The 21,584-nt window shown below is 43.7% G+C and overlaps 1 long non-coding RNA gene across 2 annotated transcripts in view; it reads left to right on the top strand.

Moving 5' to 3' along the window:
* LOC146865414 (uncharacterized) overlaps positions 1 to 21,584 on the top strand; it is a 341,143-nt gene that overhangs the window by 44,678 nt on the left and 274,881 nt on the right. For both annotated transcript variants that reach the window (XR_014970150.1, XR_014970149.1), the window contains exon 2: positions 11,235 to 11,354. This is a non-coding gene — a long non-coding RNA (uncharacterized LOC146865414). The remainder of the gene's footprint in view (positions 1 to 11,234; positions 11,355 to 21,584) is intronic.

Here is a 21,584-nt window from a genome sequence, read left to right on the forward strand (position 1 = left end):
AGGCTCAGCAGTGCACACATGAAAGTGCAGAACAGACAGGGCTGCTGGCCTCTAAACTGCCATGCTCTATTATATGCTAGGGACTTAGAGGTTGCTTTAATCCCCCTATCCTATTATGTACTAGGGCCTTACAGGGGAGGTCATGCCAATCACAGGGTGCCCCAACCCATAGTGCACCCTAGTGTGTGTAGGTGTTTTCACTGTATTCTAAGTGTCTTGCAGAATAGCACTGGCTCCGGGCCTGTTTAGGCAGAGCCCAGGGTCAGTCAGAGTCAGTGCGTAGTACCTCTAACTTGCTGACCTTCAGGAGGGGCCTCAAAACCTGGCTTTTTGCTCCTTAGTTTGGCTGTTTTTTTCTTTTTTGTGTGCTCTGTCTCCTGTCTGCTGTACTGTGTCTTTTGTTTCAGGTGGTTATTAATAAAAGCGCCGGGACACTCTTTTAGAGTAGCCGAGCGCTATATAAGACCAATTTTAACATAACATAACATAACATTACCACCTGTACCAGTCAGTAAAAAGTTAGGGGGTGCTCAGGGCACAGGATGACTTTGCAACAAAGCCTCTTTCTGCACCTCTTTTGTTTCTTTCTGCATATCTCTTGCTTCTTTCTGCACCTTTCTTCTACTTTCTGGACTGTTGTTGCCTCTTTCTGCATTTCTCTTGCTTCTTTCTGCGCCTTTCTTCCTCTTTCTGTGCGTCCTACCTCTGTAAGCATAGTTAGAATTTAGCATTTAAAAATCCTTAGAAATTCAGTGAAAAAAATGTAGGTTCCAGGGACGTTATTGTTAGAAATTAGCATTTAACAAACCTTTGAAATTCACTGAAAAAACCATAGGTTTCAGGGACGTGATAGTTAGAAATTAGCATTTAAAAAACATAGAAATTCACTGAATAAACCATAGGTTTCAGGGAAGTTATAATTAGAAATTAGCATTTAAAAAAACATAGAAATTCACTGAAAAAAAAACACAGGTTTCAGGGCCATTATAGTTAGTTGAGCTAACTATAACTCGCGTCCCTGCAATGCACTGCTGATGACCTCCCATATTACATCACTCATGACATGGTCAGTGACATCACTGATGACATCTCAAATGACCTCCCTGATGCTAAAGCTAAACAAAGATATATTTAAAAACAGTATTTTATTCATTACAAGTCTTGAGTTTTTGAGCCCTGTTTTTCAAACTGAAGTACATTTTTATTAAAATGTTTTACCAAATGTGCACTTTAATGTATTACGAACATTGGCTGTGTACTTCTATCAACACTCAATTGTAGTGCTTCAACTCAAAGATGGTCATTTCTCTTGTCACAATCCACCTTCTTCTTTTTCACCTACACCTTAATACGGTAACAACAACAGGCCTCATTGCTATCAACATGGGTGGAAGATATAAATAAAATTATGTTTGCGCGCATTGTGGAGTTTGTGTTGGGATGCGGGATTCCTATGTACACACCAGCCCAGGGACATTAAACACTTTTTAAAATGATGTGTATTTTTGTTTCACACAAAAACACACACAAATGAAAAATGGAAATACCTCCTTGAAGCGATTATAAGTGAAAAGCTGTGCTATATTACATAACAGAACAGCTAGTCTTAGCATGCCATAAAGCACTATTACTAAACAGCAAGGCATACTACTTGAGTTTATTTGCCATAAACACCCTAATTTCCACAACACAAACAGGAAGACATCGCTTCACATGATTGTTGGATGCAGTGTCCACTTGTAAAAGATTTACAGACTCTTGGACAAAGTTTAAACAGACACATGATGGCCCCCAGATGTGATAATTTTTTAAATAAAAGTGATAATTGAACCTGCCAATGGTGAGACTGAGACAGCAATACATTGAGTGAATAGATGCATACAACTTTTTTTTATACCCCATTACAAAACCAATGCTGTCGCTAGGTGCTGGGTGAAAGATGAAGTTACTAGAAGGCACTGCATCTAACAAATTGACTCTGAGAGACAATGTCATGTGATATTGTTGCAGCTCTGAGCTCTTGTGCAACAAAATATGTCGGAAGGTGCGTGTGGCAGACAAGAGTAGCATAGGGCTAAGGAAGCATGGAATTAAATCTGTGGTCTACACCCTGCAGTATCTTTTCATTGGTCTTATCTATAGCACCAACATGAAGGACAACGCAATTGCTATACGTACACTGCAAGAGACGTTTCTTTATTGATAGTTATTGGGGCTTTGTGTAGTGTCCTTGTGTTAAATTTCAGGCTCATCAGAGAGGATTCACGTCCGCAAGGAGAAACAGCAGGAGAAGAGCTCCATTGTTTGCAGTAAGGAAAAACGTTGACATCTTGATACAGCAGATGTCCTTGAGACCTCATTCCGACAGAAAGACACAATGTGCAAATCGTCTATTTTCTGAACTGGAAATATTGTATTGTTTATCTATGATTTGCAGAGATTTGCTTGTTGGAGACTTACAGTGCCGCAAGATTTTGGAGTAACTGGGGAATGGCTAGAATACAGTATGCTTGCCCTTCTAGGCAGGGCCAGCTCTTGCACCAATAGCGCCCTGGGCAGAAAAAATATGCAGCCTTGGCTACTGCTGATGAATAAAAACAAGGATTGATAAAGCCAATAGCTCTTGCACGCGTGAGAGCTATTGCCTTTCGCAATGCCTTTTAGCCATGATGTACAGTACTGTGGCTGTGCAGCCTGGCTAAAATTAAAGTGATCAAAAAAGTGATATGATGCAGCTGATGCTGCATCATAGCGCTTTTTATTTTCGGGTGGAAGAGCGGGATGGGCAAGCAAGGGGAGCAAGGGCATATGTGAAAGGTATATTCTTCCAGAGAGATTTGGCATAAAACTAAGAAACATAGACGTTGCTTGGAAATCAATGAGTCTCTTTGAAGTTTAGTGAAACCTTTATTTCTTGTCTTATGCAGTGCAAAGTCCAACCGAAACAGGTTTTAGTCTGCTTTACATATACAATTGTAAAAGCTAACGGAAGGCTTCAATTAAACACATCAGAGGAATTTACTCTTCCTTGACTTTGCATTGGAGTTTATTATAAATTAGTGCATTTTATTAATAACACATACCCTGTAATTGCGTGGCACATGCTCAGCCCTAAAAGCATCTTTGCACACACTAACAGGTGCTTATTGTTACATACATACCTTAATGGTACTTATTAAACCAACCTCCAAAAGCATTAAAGGTTAAGAAGACCCTGTAGAATTCGAATCTCTGAGAAGAGCCAAATACATTTTTTGTAGTGGCTGCATAATTAATTCCACTAACTCACCTAACCTCGAGTATTATGCAGAATGCTCATTCTTTTGCTTTACATTTTTAAATGTCTCCCTCCTTCTCCTCACACACTATTTCAGCTCGCCCTACAATGCTGTATATTATTAAAAGCTACTTTGATAAATATTATTAAATGTATACAACTCTCTCATAAAGTTTTAACAAGTGTAAAGTAATTTAATTACAGCTGTCGGATTGTGGTTTTACCAAGAGCATAAGGGGGCTTGCAGCCAGCCCACTGCTTACCATTGGTTGGCTTTACAGTCACTCTAATTTTCATGATTCTTATTTAATCCTTCACTCCAAAACTCGTTGTCCACTCACATTGTAGGGCATCTTTTGGATTCAATGTTTTCTAATCTTTCTACTATACTTATTGCGCCACCCATCCATTTTGCTGGACGGATCATTTTGCAGTTCCTTTTACTATTAAGTTCTCCTTCACTTCTTCTACCAGGCTGACTTCATTGCCTAAAACTAGGAATTGGTCCAAACTTAATATGCCGGTGCTCAACAAATTGCTTCTTGATAGAATCCCTTCTCTTGTTTCCCTTCCTGATCCAGACCATCTTTCCATGCATCAATGGCTTACAGAGGCCATCGATTCAGCCCTACCTCTTTCAGTAAAGCCACAGCTCAGAATGCATCCTCCCGCCCTCTGGTTTACTGAATCACTAAAACAGGAGAAAAAACACTGAAAAGCCTTAGAATGACAATAAAGAAAACACTATTTAACTGATGCGAAGTCAGAATATTTGGAAGCATAAAATAAATATCATGCTCTTTGCAGATCGGCACGTGCACCCTTCTTCACTGAGAAGATCTCTAGTTCCCAAAACTGCCAGAAAACTTTGTTTACAGTTGTGAATAAACTCTCAGCAGGTAGTACTTTCCTGCCTTCTCCCTCGCTTTCCCAACATCAATGTGATGAGCTAGCGATGTTCTTTCATAATTAAGTTGAGTCCATCCATGGCCAACATTATGCTGATGCCTCCCAACAAGGGAATCTAACGTTTCCTATAATCCAAACTAAGGGGCACCTTGAATTTTTCCCCCAGGTTCTTGAGTCTGTGGAATCCACACAGATCAGGTCATGGCTCCCATTGGACTCGTCTATCCTGCAGCTGTTGTTGAGATCTATTAAGTTTGGTTCACCTCTTGATCCCCTCCTCCCTCTTAACTTAGTCTTTTGGATGAGGCTACCCTTACTGTGCTCCTCAACTTTCTCAATGCTTCCTTAAGTACAGGATTAGTACCTCAGAGCTGGAAACATGCACTCGTCCTTCCCCTATTAAAAAAGGAAGTTCTTGATCGTCTCTGTTGGTAAAATGTTTGCCCTATATCTCTTTTGTCCGTGTTTTCTAAAATATGGGTAAGGCATATTAACGTTTAACTTTCCTCTTTTATCACAACTTTGCACCATTCACAGTCTAGTTTTAGACCAGGCCATAGTACCGAATCTGCCCTTCTCAGGGTCACTGAAAATCTCAGGCAACAACTGGACTCTGGTGGTACTGCCGCCCTCATTCTGCTGGACTTGAGTGCGGCTTTCAATACAGTGTCACATTCTATTCTGACAGACCATCTTGAAGCCTCTAGCATTGAGGGTTTGGCGTTGAGGTGGTTCATCTCCTTTTTAAAAGATCGCACCTTCCAGGTCTTTTAGAATTATATTGGATCAAATACTCAAGTTTTACCCCTGGAGTGATGAAGGGATCAATTTAGAGCCCTTTGCCTTTTAACATTTATGTTTGCCCCCTGGAAGACAAGTCGGGATTGACTATCTTTTCTTATGCTGACGATACACAGATTATCTTTTCACTCTCTACCACTCAGATTCAAGATCCCTGCCTGCTTCAGCTTGGCTTGAGTAATGTAATGTCTCCTCATGGATGACCAGTAATGCCTTGAAGCTAAATGGCACTAAAACAGAGCTGCTCGTTCTGGGTAATAACCCTGAGCTTTGGGGTATTGAACATTGGCCTGACACTCTGGGGTCTTTGCCTGCCTCTGTCTCTAAAGTCAGAAACCTGGGTTTTATTATTGATAAAAATCTTTCACTCAAACCTCAGGGTCATGGCGTCCTGCTTTGCTGTTCTTAAATGGATTTAAAAAATCGTCTGGCTAATTCCACCGGCAGCTCAGAGAACAGTTTTGCAGGCTCTGGTGATATCCAGGCTGGACGATGGCAATGTGCTATGTCTGGGTGCAGATAAAGCCTCAGTCCACTGGTTGCAGGTTGTTCAAAATGCAGCTGCGTGTCTTCTTTTCCATCTACCTAGATGTGCTTCTACTTCACCTCTGCTCTATCAACTTCATTGTCTCAAAATCAATAAGCTCATCAATTTTAAGGCCCTATGTTACATGTATCAGGTCAAAAGTGGCCTTGCTCCCTCTTATATTCTAAGATTGGTAACACCTTTTGTGCCTGCCTGACAGTTGAGATTCTCCAGTCTCTCACTGTTTTCAGCTCACAGGTTTCATCTTTTCCATATGAGGGGCCGTTCTTTTTCCTACCTGGGCCATAAGCTTTGGAATACTCTCCCAATCGATCTTGGGAATTGTCACTCTCTGTTAGCTTTCCGCAAGCACTTAAAGCCTTTACTTTTTAGCAACTTGGCTTGACTCTTATTTCGGCCTAGTGCCTAGTGCTTGTGCGGCTCTGCCTCCACCTGTCCAGCCCAGGGAAACCCTGTTGGGTAGCTCTGCACTTTCTAAATCAAATAAATAAATAAATAATGGCTTGCCATGCCTATTTTGTGTCTGTTCCTCCCCTTGAGCATTCCTAATTTACTTGTGTCATTGCTTACTTTTAGGAGATGCTTTTTTCTTGTCTTCAGCACTCCGCAAGAGTACAAATATGTTCCTACTACCACATAAATACACCACACATAAAACCAATCTATAACACAAACCAACAATCAACATCCCAGTTTCATAACACACCACATACATGCAATCCACACCACATAAATTCCACATCACACCACAAAATTCAACAGCACACCACACACATCTTAAGCTTAGCTCCTACCTATTTGTTCTTTTTCATCACCAAAAAGGCAAAGCTATCCACACAGTTCCATGCCACACAATACAACCCCACAAACTTCCATTCCACACAATATATTTCAACACCTACTCACATAATACAACACAATTACACAACACTCCACATACATCCAATCCATACCAGATCGTTTTTTATCGCTTCATGACCCAGGTCAACCAGTGGATGCGATCTAACTGCCTTAAATTGAATGGCGGAAAGACAGAGGTTCTCCTTTTGGGTATAGATACCTCGTTTTGGTCACCTAAATGGTGGCCTTCCAGCTTGGAGACCTTCTAGTCCTGGTGCAGAAGGTAAAACATCTTGGGTTCATCTTTGATGACAGTCTGACCTTCAAAAACCAGATTAGTACCCTCACTTCAACTTTCTTCTTCATCTTAAAGTTAATTAGGAAAGTTTGCCCCTTTATTCCAGCTGACACCCTAAAAACACTAGTGGCAGCATTAGCCTTGTCCAGATCGGACTATGGCAACGCCTTGTACATGGGTATCCAAACGCAGAATCTGCAAAAGCTGCAGCATCTCCAAAATGCGGCAGCCAGACTGCTGCTGGACATCCCGAGATTTCAGCCAGTCTCCCACAATTTGAGAACCTTGCACTGTCTCTCAGTGGACAAAAAGATCAAATTTAAATCCCAATGCCCAGCATTCAAGGCATTGCACGTGGCCGGTCCTCATTACCTGAGGAACCATCTGTTCTGGTACATGCCGTCCAGAAACCTAAGTCCACACATAGCAAACTTCTACAAACCCCCAAGTTTAAGAAACTTCGTTGGGGTGGAAAAAGCTTCCTGTTAGGGATGGTCAAAACTTGGAATTCGCTCCCAGCCAGCATAAAGAATAGCCCAACGCTGCTATCTTTCAGGAAAGCACTAAAAACGTGGCTCTTCGCCAACTCACAGTGTCATACTTAGGTTCATCTGCAACCTTACTGGATTTTCTGGTATTGGCACCTAGATGCCTATGAGCATTTGTGCGCTTTATAAATGCTCAAATCAAATCAAATTACACAGCGTGCCACAAAAATCAACAGCAGCACACATAAAACAGAATTAGGGGTGGGCGGAATTTGCGAAATTAACTTTCGCAAATTATCGCAAAAATGCTAAAAATCTCCGCAAACACGCCAGAAATATCGCGAAGACGCAGAAGTTTTTTCCCGCCTGTTTGCAGTATTTTTTGCGTGATCGCGGGTCTACAACTTACCCATGCGGTTGCTCACGGGCTTGTTTTCACTTGTCCCGCCCTCTCGCGATGCTTACTTCCTTTTCCGGGTCGCGCAATGCATGATCGCGCCCGTTCGCGGTAGTTATTTCCTGTTCGTGACCGCTTTTACTTGATTGCGTTGCTTTTTGCTTGCTCGGGGAGAAAATATCGCGCGAACTTGCGCACGTGGTCGCAATGGGCGCGGCCATCTTGTTTTTCACTCTATTGCATGGTTCTGGGGCCTGATTTTGAATCCTCCCAAAATCTCTTCAATCCTTTGTTTATAGCCACTTGTTTTTTATCTTTCTTACTTATTATTTCTCTAACTATTTTCCTGCTTCTATATTTTTGGTTTTTGTCTACTTTTTTTTTGTTTTTTAGCTACTTTTTCTCTCTTTCTATTGCCTGATATTTATTTCCTTTACTCCTTTATTTTTTTTTACCTTTTCTTTCCCGTCCCGTCCCCAGAACCATGTCTAAGGGTAGGGCTGTTCGCCGTCGCAGCCAGAGCCGCGACCGCCTTCCTTGCGGAAGGCGGCGCCCACAAGGGGTGCAGGCACGGGACTTATTTGGGGAGGTGGAGTTGGCTGCACTAATTTTCTTTGTGCAGCGCCACCTCCCCTCAACCCTGGCAGCAGGTGGCAGGCCTGGGTCCTGGTACGGCCTCCAGGAGCGTCGGCAGCGGTGGGGGAAGGTGCGCCGGGCAGTGTCGCGCTTCTCTGGGGTCCGGCACACCCAGGCGCAGCTGACGCACCGGTGGTTCGACATCCTGGACCGTGAGCAGGACCTGCTGGACCTGCTAGGAGTGGAGGTCCCGGGGCTTGGTGAGTATCTATTTAATTATTAAAACTTTGTGTCTGTTCTTCTTCTCTGTGTTATACATTGCGAATATCTTTTTTTCCTTCCAACCAGCTAGAATGTTGCTGCTTACAATACATTCCAGGTTAATAACGTTTAAAAGTCTTCTGTGATTATGACACAGGTGCTCTTCTGCGCTACTACTAATCTTACTTGTTTGCAGCTTTGCGTTTGCGCTTGCTTAGCGTGATTCTTTACGAGTTTATTTTAGAGAAATTAAGTTACGTAATGCTACAGTGACTCTAGTCCACTCCTTACTTTGTCCTGTCACTAATAGATAGGGACGGATTGATACTTAGGTTTAGGTACTTTGTATGAGCTTCTAATTTGTTAGTGGTATGCGTGATGCCCCCTCACTCAGTGACGTGATGTGCTGCTAGTACGGCAGTCTTTATTAGAACCTTTTCTAGTTTGTTCAATGAGTAGTGGTAGGCTTAGCACTAGCAGATCAGCATCAATCAATCAAACCAAAATTTGGTGTATACAAAAAATGTAGTCATGTGTCCTCCATGATTTGACCATATGCATTGTTGAGGAATACAGTGGAAATGCATACTTAATGTACAATTGGCATGCCTGGAATAGGTGGGCTAGGTTGGGCGGTACGTCGTACTTAGGCTTAGTTGTAACTTAGTATTCTGGAATCAGAATGGAAGACTGGATTACTGTTGTTAAATAGTAACGTACGTAGTCGAACTGCGAATCCCCCGATATTACTTGTTGACCAGATGAGATCGGTCAATTTAGTTATTGCAATTGTTGTTTACATAAGTGTTTTTTGACCGTTGTTGAAAAATATTGTATTTGGTTGACACCATCCATCAATGTTTGTCTCTTTCTTATATCTTTCCTGTTCATCAGCACCCAGGGGCAGACAGACAGGGAGTGGGCAGTCGGCGGGAGAGTCAGAACTAGGCCTGGGCGGCAAATTACGTTCCACTCGCGGAATTTGCGGAATTTGGGTAATTTCGCATTCCGTGGAAAACGCGAAATTGCCCAAAATTGTGCGTTCCGCAACTTCGCGAATTTTTTTGCTTGCTCGCGTTCTCAAAATGCGTGTTCGCAAGATATTTCTCCCTGAGCACGCAAACAGCAATTGTGATCAGGAAAAAAACAACGCGAACAAGCAATTCCGCGCGTTTGCGGAATTTCTGCGTGTTCGCGGAGATTTTTTACAGTTTCGCGGAGATTTGCGTAACGCGATTACGCAAATTCCGCCCACCCCTAGTCAGAACACCACCAGGAGGACACCAATGAGGGCTCCTCTGCTGGCCCCAGTAAGTCTTCTTGTTTTTAATAATATTTCTTATTCCATAACTTTTACTGCCCCATATTTTTCACGAACTATTGTTTGTTTCCAAATGCTATTTTTTTACCACCAATTATCCTTCAATCTGTACGGTTTCAAAAATCTTATCCCTGCCTCCGCTATGATGACTCTCAGTACTACTACTACTACATACTATCAGTCTGTCTGTACTGTAGTAGCTAGTCTTGCCCAGTTGGCCAGTGCCACTCTTTATGTGAAAGATTGTAATATAAAACTCATATTCACCAGTAGCTCGAGCCATTGAGTCCAATCCTTTGGGTCATCGTCGTGTACTACTTTTACTCTTATTGATCTTGAGTCTTTGTTAATTTTGAGGCTTTGAAAATTCACAGCAACAACAGCCCTACCAGATTTATTACTATTTTTATATGATAGCCTATAGGACATACTACTACTGTTGTAGGGATCTTGCACATACACAGACATTTGCACCAGAAAATAGGATGTTGGTGATGGTAGGTTGGACCTTCCTCGCACACCTCAATCAGAAATTCCGTACCCACCACAATTCCACTGCTTGACTATAGTACTGTCTTGTCATAACTATTAGGTCTCGGAACCCTCCCCCCAAGATACCCAACAAGTAGACAACCCAGAACATAACACACCCAACCTCTCAGTCGTGGAAGCAATGCACATGCACACCCTTACTTAATTTGCTCACTCATGTAAGTTAGTCCACACCAAATACCACCAAGTCTATGTAAGTTCAAAATGTTTATTTCAAATTGAGAAGCTCTGTACACTGTTTTATTATAAAATCCAGCACCAACCGGAAAATCAATAACATTAAAACAATATACATTGTTACACTTATACAGTTGGGAATTAAATCATGATAACTGAACAGTGGTGGAAGACAGCACCACCATCCCCTAGGAATTTAGTTTATATAAATTTATAAATGAAGATGTGAGTGAAGGGACCCCTCACCTTAGAAGAACCTAGTACTGGTAGTTGTTGCATCATTCAGAAGCTCTGGTTCGTAGAAGGGAATCTTCCGTCTGTAATGAGAAGAATGAAATGGTGTGCGTTAGTATATTGCAACTTGCAAGCATTTCTCAGCCGTGCCAAAAAGTGTAGCATTTATGGATAAGCAATATGGACTAACAGTAACAGTACACCAGTACTTCCTAAAAAAGTGGCTTGTTAATGGTTTTGTTGACCGCTTGTACGCAGCGCGTAGACTAGACAGTAGCAGTGTGAGGCAGGTCATGTGGGCTCAAAGGTGTCTTATACAAGAAGCTGCAAGGTAAAGTCACATGTGCAAAAATAAAAGACACAAAGGTAAAATGGTAGCATGGCTAGGGCTAATTAAGCAAAGGCTACAATGATCATATATTACTATTAGTGTCTACTCTACTACTACCTGATTTGTACTATTGATGTATGTTAGTATTAACTCATTTTTCAACCTTGCTACTGATCAATAGGGGAAGGTGTATATGACGCCTAATAAATGTGTAATGTTTTCTAGGCGCACTACCGACCACCATTGCCGGGGCCAGCGAAGGCGACGCGGAGGGCGAGGATGCGGCAGTTGCTGCAGATAGCAACGGAGCGGTAGGGGGAGTGGCAGCACCAGTGGCAGGCCGTGGTAAGTTAGATTCATAATCCTTAACTATTGTTGAACTTGACAGTACACTCACTGCAAGGGTGTACTGTATGTATATGTACACTGTACAGTTGTGACTTAGGGCCCCATTAGGATGGTGGGCGTATTGCCCCCGCCGGGCCGGCTGGAATTCACTGCCGACACCGCAGGGGCATACCTCCCGCCATCCCTGTAAAAAATATTCAGACCCCCCGCATATCGACCAGGCGGAAAAGGGTTTAATATGGCGGTGGTGTCTCTCTGAACACAACGCCAGCCATTTAATCTTCATTTTGGAATGCCTTTGCGTGGCGGCATTGCCGTCTGCCACGGAAAGGCATGCAGACATTGCAGAGTATGCTTGGGGGCCCCCATGGAGGGTACATACCTATGCTATGGTACCCCCCGCCTTTCAAAGCAAAACGTGACAGGCTCCAAGCGGGGCCCGTCATGTTGTGCTTGGAAAAGCAGCACAACATGCATTTTTAGCATTGCTTTCGGCAACGCCAACCAGAATGTAAAAAAAACAGGATGCGCCCGCCACTGTGCCGGGCGCATCATCCTAATTAATTGTCCCCACGTGACCCCCACCCTTTTTAGCGTGAGGATGGCGGGCGGACAAAGTCCACCCGCTATCCGATGTTGTAAGTAAGTATGAGTTGTTGGGGACGTTTGAAGAGTGAACTAGAAGACTAGAATTCCCTTTAATTGGCATAGGAGCGGGAGTATTGAGTAACCAATGGCCTCATCTATCTGATTTCAACTCCGCTTTGAAAGTTTTATGGAGAAGAGCACCTGGTGCACTGTTCAACTAAAAAGTGAAAGACGGGTGGAAGGAAGAAGGACGGTCGAGATTTAAAATGTTATGTACTACTGTGCTTTATAGTGCTACTCTACCATGCCACTATTTGTATAAATAATTAATTTGTCTTACTGTTTTTCTAAGAGTATATTTTACAATTGTCTTGTTTTGAGAGACTGTTAGAAGAGTAGTAGAATGAAGTACAGTACAGAACTTACCGAGCAACAATAATATGCTCAAATATTTGACAAAAAAACATAATGGTGGTTGGGATAGCCTACTAGACAGAGTTACAAACTATAGTTGTGTCGAGTCACTTGACTAGGCCTACAGCCTAACAGTTAGTGCTGTATATGAGGAATGACAACAAACATATCCAATTAATGCCGGCAATTCATGCTGAGGTATATGTTCCTTTGTTAAATAAAATAACCTCTGAAATATCCTACTCATGGGTGGGCAAGCAGAAGAAGATCATCGCTCTGCCTTGAAATTGAAGTACTGTTGCTTTCACCACATCCGCCCTAGCAAGTGTGTGATTAAGTATTGGTGTACATTTAATTTAGTCACACCTCGACAATAAGTCACACAGCCCGGGGGAAGAGGGTTAGGGTTTGTTGAATGGCTGGGAAGGGGGTTTTTGGGAAAGGTTTGACATAGAAAAACAGTATGCATGGACAAACAAACGACAATCATTGAAGACTACCATATCCATATGTTAAGGGAGAAAAAGGAAATGCATGCATGATGATGAGAGACCCGGATTACATACACTTCTAGTTCTTGTTCTGTTGTTCCGGCCTTAATAATTTTACAGATAGCAAATAGAAATTTTAAATACTGGTAGGGACGAATCGTAAACACAGAGCAAACCTAATGATGATAACATAAACTCCAAGAACACACTGTTGTAAAGATTGCATACAAAATATTAATCAAATTATTTAAAAGAAGTGGATACTGTTACTGTGTTATCCTGGTAAAAAATGTGGACTGGATTTGCATCTCGGCATTCCTCTTGCTCCTCTCATCCATCAATCTTGGGTGTGTCGCCTCGAGTCGCCACTCGCCACTGCCTGGCTGGAAAAAAAATGTTGATTTATTGGTAAGGTAAGTGTGCATTGTAATGTTTTCCAAAGTATAGGGCAAGGCCCGGCCTGTAATTGTAGATGGAAAACCAAAGGGGATATTGAGAAAGAAAGTTAAAACAAATGCACACCTTATGGTGTAGTGCAACAAGAACACTTTCCGAGGTGGCATGTATGCATCATCTAAGTCTACTCTAGTCTGTTTCCAGCATTGACCTTCAACAATAACAGGAGAGAGCAGGCCCACAGTGTTTAGCAGTAGCACATCCTACGTTAAGACTTTAGAGTACTTTTTTTTTTTAAAGAGTTGGACAAAGGCAAAGCACATTATCCATTCCAAACATAGCATTTTACAGTTTAAGTTAGTAAAATCAATGCACCGCAGTCATCCCACCGCTACACTCTATTCCACTTCTACACAGACATTTGGGTCTGCTGTGGTTGTTGTTGACGTGTTTACCTTTAGGCTTTTACGTTTTATGCCACTCAAGAAACATCCTCCTGACTTCATCATCAGCTCCGATACTTTTACTGACTGACTGTGAAGATCGGCCTGCAGTATAAGTAAAAATTTTAATTACACAACAAGAGTAGAAATATTACTGACTTGAGTCATTCTTTAGTGTGTACAGAAAGATAGATTACTAGTACACTTTGACTTCACTTTGTGCATAACAAACAAACAACGAAAACACAAAGACCAATCGCTCAGAGTCAGGTGTCCAATGCATGCCATTAATTGTCATTACCTGTTCCTTCTCATCTTAAGTTAACGGGCCGTCTATTTCGCCATCATCATGATGAACGGTGCTGTTGTGTCAATCATACTCATTGCGCAGATTGAGTGAGTACCCTTCCTGTATTGAATTAAAAGCAATGTATCACCTAGCTGGAGGAGAAGTACAAATTTAATATTTTCAAGAAGGGGAACATTTAATTTACCTTCAGTTAAGTTTAGTGTGTTAAGTAGAAAGATGATTAGTGGCAGTGCACAATTACATAACTTCATGCACAACAAACACAACAAAATCATTCAGTCTGCGACTCTGCGTCCAATGCATGTTCCATCTTATTTTCAGTTAATGGGCAGTCTCTCTCGGCTCTGAAAGGAGAGCTATAGTAGTCATCTGATTCATGCTCACTTCTTTTAGCAGGACAAGGAAAGTTTGAATTTGTTCTTCTACTATTGTTACCATCATCCAATCATCATTCATGAGGGCAATGGATTTGGGCGGGAGATTCAGTATGATGGAGCGGAGGAGCTGGATTCGGAGTACTGTACTGTCAAATTGCAGACACCTGAAACTTGTATATTAAATTAGAAGAGTAGAAGACGGTGGTAATGGATTTGTTGTGATTCACAAGTTTGTAACCGGAACGACAGACACACAAACAAAGGGGGAAAAAAGGGAGGAAGACAGTAAGTGCAAGCCTAATTGTCAGGGAAGTATAGCTCGTCCTCAAACTCTGGGGGTTCAGCCAGTAGTAGGTAATCATGTGACACAATACTTCCGTCACCTGAGCCGCTGTCCTCATCTTCCTCCATTGCTTAACGTATTGTGTAATTCGGTGGTATGAAGTGCTGATTCATTTTTATCATTGTTAACCTCTCCACGTTTTTGGGCGAGAGACTGCTCCTTCTCGATGTTACAATGGAACCAGCAGCACTGAAAACACGTTCGGAAGAGACACTTGCGACAGGGCAAGCGAGATAGCTTATCGCCAGCCTGCTGAGCTGTGGCCATTCAGACCTTTTCCTATACCAATACCGCAATGGGTTTTGATCAATGTACACCTCTGTTGGGTCGTCCAGATAGGCCTGGACCATCCGCTCAATGTTCAGGGTTGCTGCTGGTAAGGTTTTGAGCTCTTTTCTCCGTGCATCAGCACTGTGCTTATTAATGCCTAACTTTACATACCAATCGTGCTCCGCCTACTGATCCAGTTATTGTTGCTGTGGTCGATAGTGATGGTGAGTCTTGTGATCCAAACGCACTGCCCTCAGCCGACGAAGTTGCACTTGATCCTGCATGGCCTGCTTCAGTCCTTGTGGGTTGATCTTGCGGGCTTTTAATTAGCAGCCGTTCGTTTTCCAACTTACTGGCTGCTTCAGCTATACAACTTTTGTAGCGGGCAACATCAATCTCAGAAAAAGCAAAGAATGTCTTCAGTCCAAATTTTGCACGTGGATCCAGAATTGTGGCACAAATGTAATGTTCTTGTGACAAAATTTTATTTTGTATCCTTACATTTTCAGCTAAGCGCCGGGATAAGCCCTCCACCAAGTCATGGGCTTGCCTTTTGTCCTCCTCACCTTTGTATGATTCAGACACATTATTCAGTTGATCCACTAGCATTTGCAATAATGGGATAACTTGGCCCATTGTACAGTCCTCCTTGCTGACGTCACGTGTGAAGACCTCAAAAGGACACAGCATCTCAGTCAGGCATTTAATTAGGCTCCATTGCTCCATGTCAAGGTTCATGCCTTTAACAGTAGCATCCCCTCTTCTGTTCCAGACATATTCATGGAGTGACCTGTACTGCTCATACAGATGATCAAGCATGTAATACGTTGAGTTCCAACGTTTTGCCACCTCCTGGATGAGTGCCCTGACTGGCATCCTATGTCCACGTTGGATGATCCTCAGCTGCTTCCGAGCTTTATAAGAATGGCTGAAATGAGTGCATATTCTTCGGCAGATGGCCAGTAAATTGCTGACTATGGGTTCTTTTTTCAGAAAGTCTTGAACTATAATGTTTATGCAGTGCGCCAAACACGGAACCCTGAAATAGGAACCAAGTTCCATGGCCGTAAGTACATTACTGCCATTGTCTGTGGCAACAAAACCAATACCAAACCCTCTTGGCCGCAACCATTCCAAAACCTTGCTGCGAAACTTGTGTAAAATGTTTTCAGCCGTATGAGATTTCTCCATGGTGAACATGGCTACAGTGGCATGTTTCTGAGTACCTTCAAAAATTGCATCTGTGTCAACAGCACCTTGTGCAGATAGCTTATCTCTAACCCACACAAAAGAGATCCAGTGTGCAGTGATGCACATGTAATCTGTGGCTTGGCAACTGGTCCACATGTCTGTTGTCAGGTGGATATTGTGAACAGCACTCTGCTGCAAAGCTTGTCCAACCAATTCCAGCACATCATGATGTAGTGCCGGAACAGCAATTCTTGCGAAATAGGACCGGCTGGGAACCTTCCATTTAGGGCAGATGGCAGACACCAATTCAAGGAAACCCACCCCTTCCACAAATGAAAAAGGAAGAAGGTCCAGGGCTAACATTTTAGCCAGCTTCGCATTGTACAACCGTGCCGTTGGGTGGTTGCGTTGGAACTGCCCCTCCAACCTAAACATGCTCTCAATGGTAGGCGGAATTACTTTCCTTTGTTGTGCTAACCCACTTAGGCTCAACGACACAGATTGTCTCATTGAGGTACTCGGTCGCCTTGGTGTCTCAGCCTGACTCAGAGTATGGCTCTTACTGCGGTGCCACTCTGATGTTACTGAGGAGGATGTGGGCGGTACCACTGCACTACTGGGGACAGGGCTAGAAATGCCTCCCTCTTCTTCACCTTCCACCGCAATAATATTGCTCCCTGATTCTTCCTGACCAACTTCAATGGGTTGAGTTTTTCTACTTTCTTTTAACTGAAGTAGGTGATTCTCCCACATGATAGTGTGGTGTATTCTGAGATGACTTGCTTGTACTCCGGTACCATAGTTTGTACCAAGCTTACCAGGCCGAAAACCTTGCAGACAAATTGAGCATATAGCAACGTTCTCCTCCTTGGTGCTAACAGAAAAAAAGTCCCAAACTGGGGAGGAGAACTTTCTGGCACTGCTGGATGTGCCACTTTCAATACCAGATGAACTGGAGGGTGTGCTTGAAATGTGACCCTGTGCACCTAGACTGTGACTTTTACTACCACTACCTACTGAGATGGTTGAGCTGGATGTAGGTCCCTGCCGGGCCTTGGAAAATATGGCAGCTGGAGGTAGTGGTGGTGTAAGCTGCGTTGGTGATATCCGTGCTACATCCCGCTCAGTAGCAGCCTTTCTGGATAGGGTGAGAATGTTGGTCTCCAATCCCTTTGGGGCGGGAGTAATGTGCGTGATGACTGGCTCGTCTTCATCAACATCATCATCACCCCCCTCTTCTACATCTACCTCCATAACTCTAAGTTTTTCTGGGACATTCCTTTTCAGAAGCATTGTCTTGTGGCTTATATCACTCTCAGACCAAGCTGGTGGGACCCAAGTGTCATCACGATCATCAGAAGCGGGCTTGAAGAAGAAGATGATGGACTAAGCCTCCTTTTCCTTGCTGGTCGTCTGGAAGACAATAGATCTTCTGAAACAGTGGTTTGACTTTGCTCCACTTTATCTGCAGGAAGCTCGATTTCCTGAAATGCCCCAACGTCAGGAGCAACAACTACTATAGTGGGATGTTGCAGCCGCTGCTGTTCTTGTTGCGGCTGCTGCTGTTCTTGTTGCGGCTGCTGCTGTTCTTGTTGCGGCTGCACACTTATCTGCTGAGTTTGCGCCTATGTTGAACTTGATTGTGTACTACTTTGCGGTAATGACATTTCTTCAACATCGCTGCTCGTTAGTAGACTGGCTACCTCTGCGACACTAAAGCCCTTGAGCCTAGGTTGGTGTGGTTGGACCGCTGTGCTGCTCCCAGCTTGGTTGCCGGACAACGCTGCTGCCGGCGTAACTTTTTTGGTGCCAAAAAATCATTGGCCGGCACACCACCAGTCGTGGTTAATGGCACTTCCTTTTTCTGTTCCTTCTTCTCACCGGCAACTTTCTTGGTACTGGACCTGGTAACTTTCTTTGGGGCCATCTTCTTCAGATGTCAGGCAGGATGCAGATGCACAACAAGCTCTGGTCACACATGGACGTGATGCGCAGCAGGAGTTCTGTTTGGCTGGCAGTACAACGGGTAGCCGGGTGATGCTGATGACACCGCCTCCTCTGTCTTTTGTGCACCTGAAACCAAATAAGCCAGGAGAAGAACATCAGTGAAATGTTGCATTTGTTGTTGTGATTCAGTTACTTAGTACTGTTCTAGTGCAAACAAAAAAATATAGTCTAGCCATTTATGACTTTTTTTAAACAAGGGCTATGTTATACTACTGTGTACAGTCACACACTACACTCTCAGGAAGGATAGGAAAGTTAATAATAACCACCAAAATAAAAATGTAATGGAAGTGGGGTGGACCCTATTTGCCATAAAAATTTTTGAGCATCTCGGCATCCATGGAGCTGCTGCCGGCAAAGGGAGTGGATGGATGGAAGCAGTAAGCCAAATAGCCAATAGGAAAACCATGCAGGCCTATGGCAAAAGCAGGACAATAATAACTCCCAGTCCAAACACTAAATAAGGCCACCAGCCACATGGACACTCACAAAACACAAACAAGCAGGGGGCGCAGGGGGCCTGGGAAACACCAGGAGCTGACAAAAGGCCTATAAAAGCCAGGTAAAGGCTGCATGCTAAAGCACACTGCTCTGCCTTTTTAATGCAAAATGAAAATACGAACATTCACAGGCCCCAAAAAGGTCTGCAGGGTGCATGCATTGCACACCAACACACCAGACACATACAACAAAAGCATGTCTTTAAGACAACCAACATCAGAAAGGCCACCCCCAAAAAACACAATTCCCCAACTCAATCCAATGCCATCCATGCCCTAAATGATGTCTCAATTCAACAGACCACACAGAAAACACTTGATTAATAAAGCTGTGGCTACCTGCTCTGATCCTCCTAGTGGATGAAAAAGCAGGCCTGTTGGCAGACAAGGCCAGGCAAGCTTGCAGGCCTAGGCTTCAAAATGGCCACCAGCCACATGGCCAGGCCCAACAACATCACAAAGGCCACCCCCAAAAAACACACTTCGCCAACTCAATCCAATGCCATCCATGCCCTAAATGATGTCTAAATTCAACAGACCACACAGAAAACACTTGATTAATAAAGCTGTGGCTACCTGCTCTGATCCTAGTGGATGAAAAAGCAGGTCTGTTGGCAGACAAGGCCAGGCAAGCTTGCAGGCCTAGGCTTCAAAATGGCCACCAGCCACATGGCCAGGCCCAACAACATCACAAAGGCCACCCCCAAAAAACACACTTCCCCAACTCAATCCAAACCATCCATGCCCTAAATGATGTCTAAATTTAACAGACCACACAGAAAACACTTGATTAATAAAGCTGTGGCTACCTGCTCTGATCCTAGTGGATAAAAAAGCAGGCCTGTTGGCAGACAAGGCCAGGCAAGCTTGCAGGTCTAGGCTTCAAAATGGCCACCAGCCACATGGCCAGGCCCAACAACATCACAAAGGCCACCCCCAAAAAACACAATTCCCCAACTCAATCCAATGCCATCCATGCCCTAAATGATGTCTAAATTCAACAGACCACACAGAAAACACTTGATTAATAAAGCTGTGGCTACCTGCTCTGATCCTAGTGGATGAAAAAGCAGGCCTGTTGGCAGACAAGGCCAGGCAAGCTTGCAGGCCTAGGCTTCAAAATGGCCACCAGCCATATGGCCAGGCCCAACAACATCACAAAGGCCACCCCCAAAAAACACACTTCCCCAACTCAATCCAATGCCATCCATGCCCTAAATGATGTCTAAATTCAACAGACCACACAGAAAACACTTGATTAATAAAGCTGTGGCTACCTGCTCTGATCCTAGTGGATGAAAAAGCAGGCCGGTTGGCAGACGAGGCCAGGCAAGCTTGCAGGCCTAGGCTTCAAAATGGCCACCAGCCACATGGCCAGGCCCAACAATATCACAAAGGCCACCCCCAAAAAACACACTTCTCCAACTCAATCCAATGCCATCCATGCCCTAAATGATGTCTAAATTCAACAGACCACACAGAAAACACTTGATTAATAAAGCTGTGGCTTCCTGCTCTGATCCTAGTGGATGAAAAAGCAGGCCTGTTGGCGGACAAGCCCAAGCAAGTTTGCAGGCCTAGGCTTCAAAATGGCCTCCAGCCACATGGCCAGGCCCAACGACATCACAAAGGCCACCCCCAAAAAACACACTTCCCCAACTCAATCCAATGCCATCCATGCCCTAAATGATGTCTAAATTCAACAGACCACACAGAAAGCACTTGATTAATAAAGCTGTGGCTACCTGCTCTGATCCTAGTGGATGAAAAAGCAGGCCTGTTGGCAGACAAGGCCAGGCAAGCTTGCAGGCCTAGGCTTCAAAATGGTCACCAGCCACATGGCCAGGCCCAACAACATCACAAAGGCCACCCCCAAAAAACACACTTCCCCAACTCAACCCAATGCCATCCATGCCCTAAATGATGTCTAAATTCAACAGACCACACAGAAAACACTTGATTAATAAAGCTGTGGCTACCTGCTCTGATCCTAGTGGATGAAAAAGCAGGCCTGTTGGCAGACAAGGCCAGGCAAGCTTGCAGGCCTAGGCTTCAAAATGGCCACCAGCCACATGGCCAGGCCCAACAACATCACAAAGGCCACCCCCAAAAAACACACTTCCCCAACTCAATCCAATGCCATCCATGCCCTAAATGATGTCTAAATTCAACAGACCATTGTGGAAATATGAATTTTTATGGTCAATTGTGTCCCCTATCTTAGACCCCAACGGCTCCATGTACATGCTATAAGTACATGTATGTTCCCTCCAGTTCCAGCTATGAAGACGCAAATACATGTGCGTCCAACGTCAACATGCCCTCTTTCAGATCCGCCATGAATGGGTCGAATATTCCATTCCTAAGTATGAAAGGCCACCGACTTTATGTGGTTCACTTTTCTTTTTTTACAGTTAAGGCGAGTAGGCCCTGAATTCTGCCATAAAGCCTTTTTCTGTTTCTGCCTCTGAAATGCTCCAGCTTGGACCTGCATCCGTGTCCATGAACTTTGTCTCACTCCCTGCGCGGCTAACGGTGCCTGACGCGGCCTGTTGCCTGCCAAAAACTGTATTCAGCCTTCAAGTTATCTGCTCCGCTCCTCATCCAATGCATTCCTGTCTAGTAGTTTAGGTAAACATCCCTCCAGCTACCGAGCAAAAGGCTCGGCCTCGCTATCTCTATGCAAGTAATTCATAGCCCCTGTTACTATGGAAGATTCCTGCCCCCTCGCATTACATGTAGACACATAGACGCTTGTACACGCACTAAACAGTCAGTATAGAATAGGATCTGTCCGAGAAGACCCTTCCTTCCAGATAATATAGTTCCTTAAACACAAGATATTAGATATGATTTAGGACTAGGTTGTCCTGACACACCAGACTTCTGTCTCCACA

This window comes from Triturus cristatus, chromosome 2_1, assembly GCF_964204655.1.
Source record: "Triturus cristatus chromosome 2_1, aTriCri1.1, whole genome shotgun sequence".
Taxonomy (NCBI): domain Eukaryota; kingdom Metazoa; phylum Chordata; class Amphibia; order Caudata; family Salamandridae; genus Triturus; species Triturus cristatus.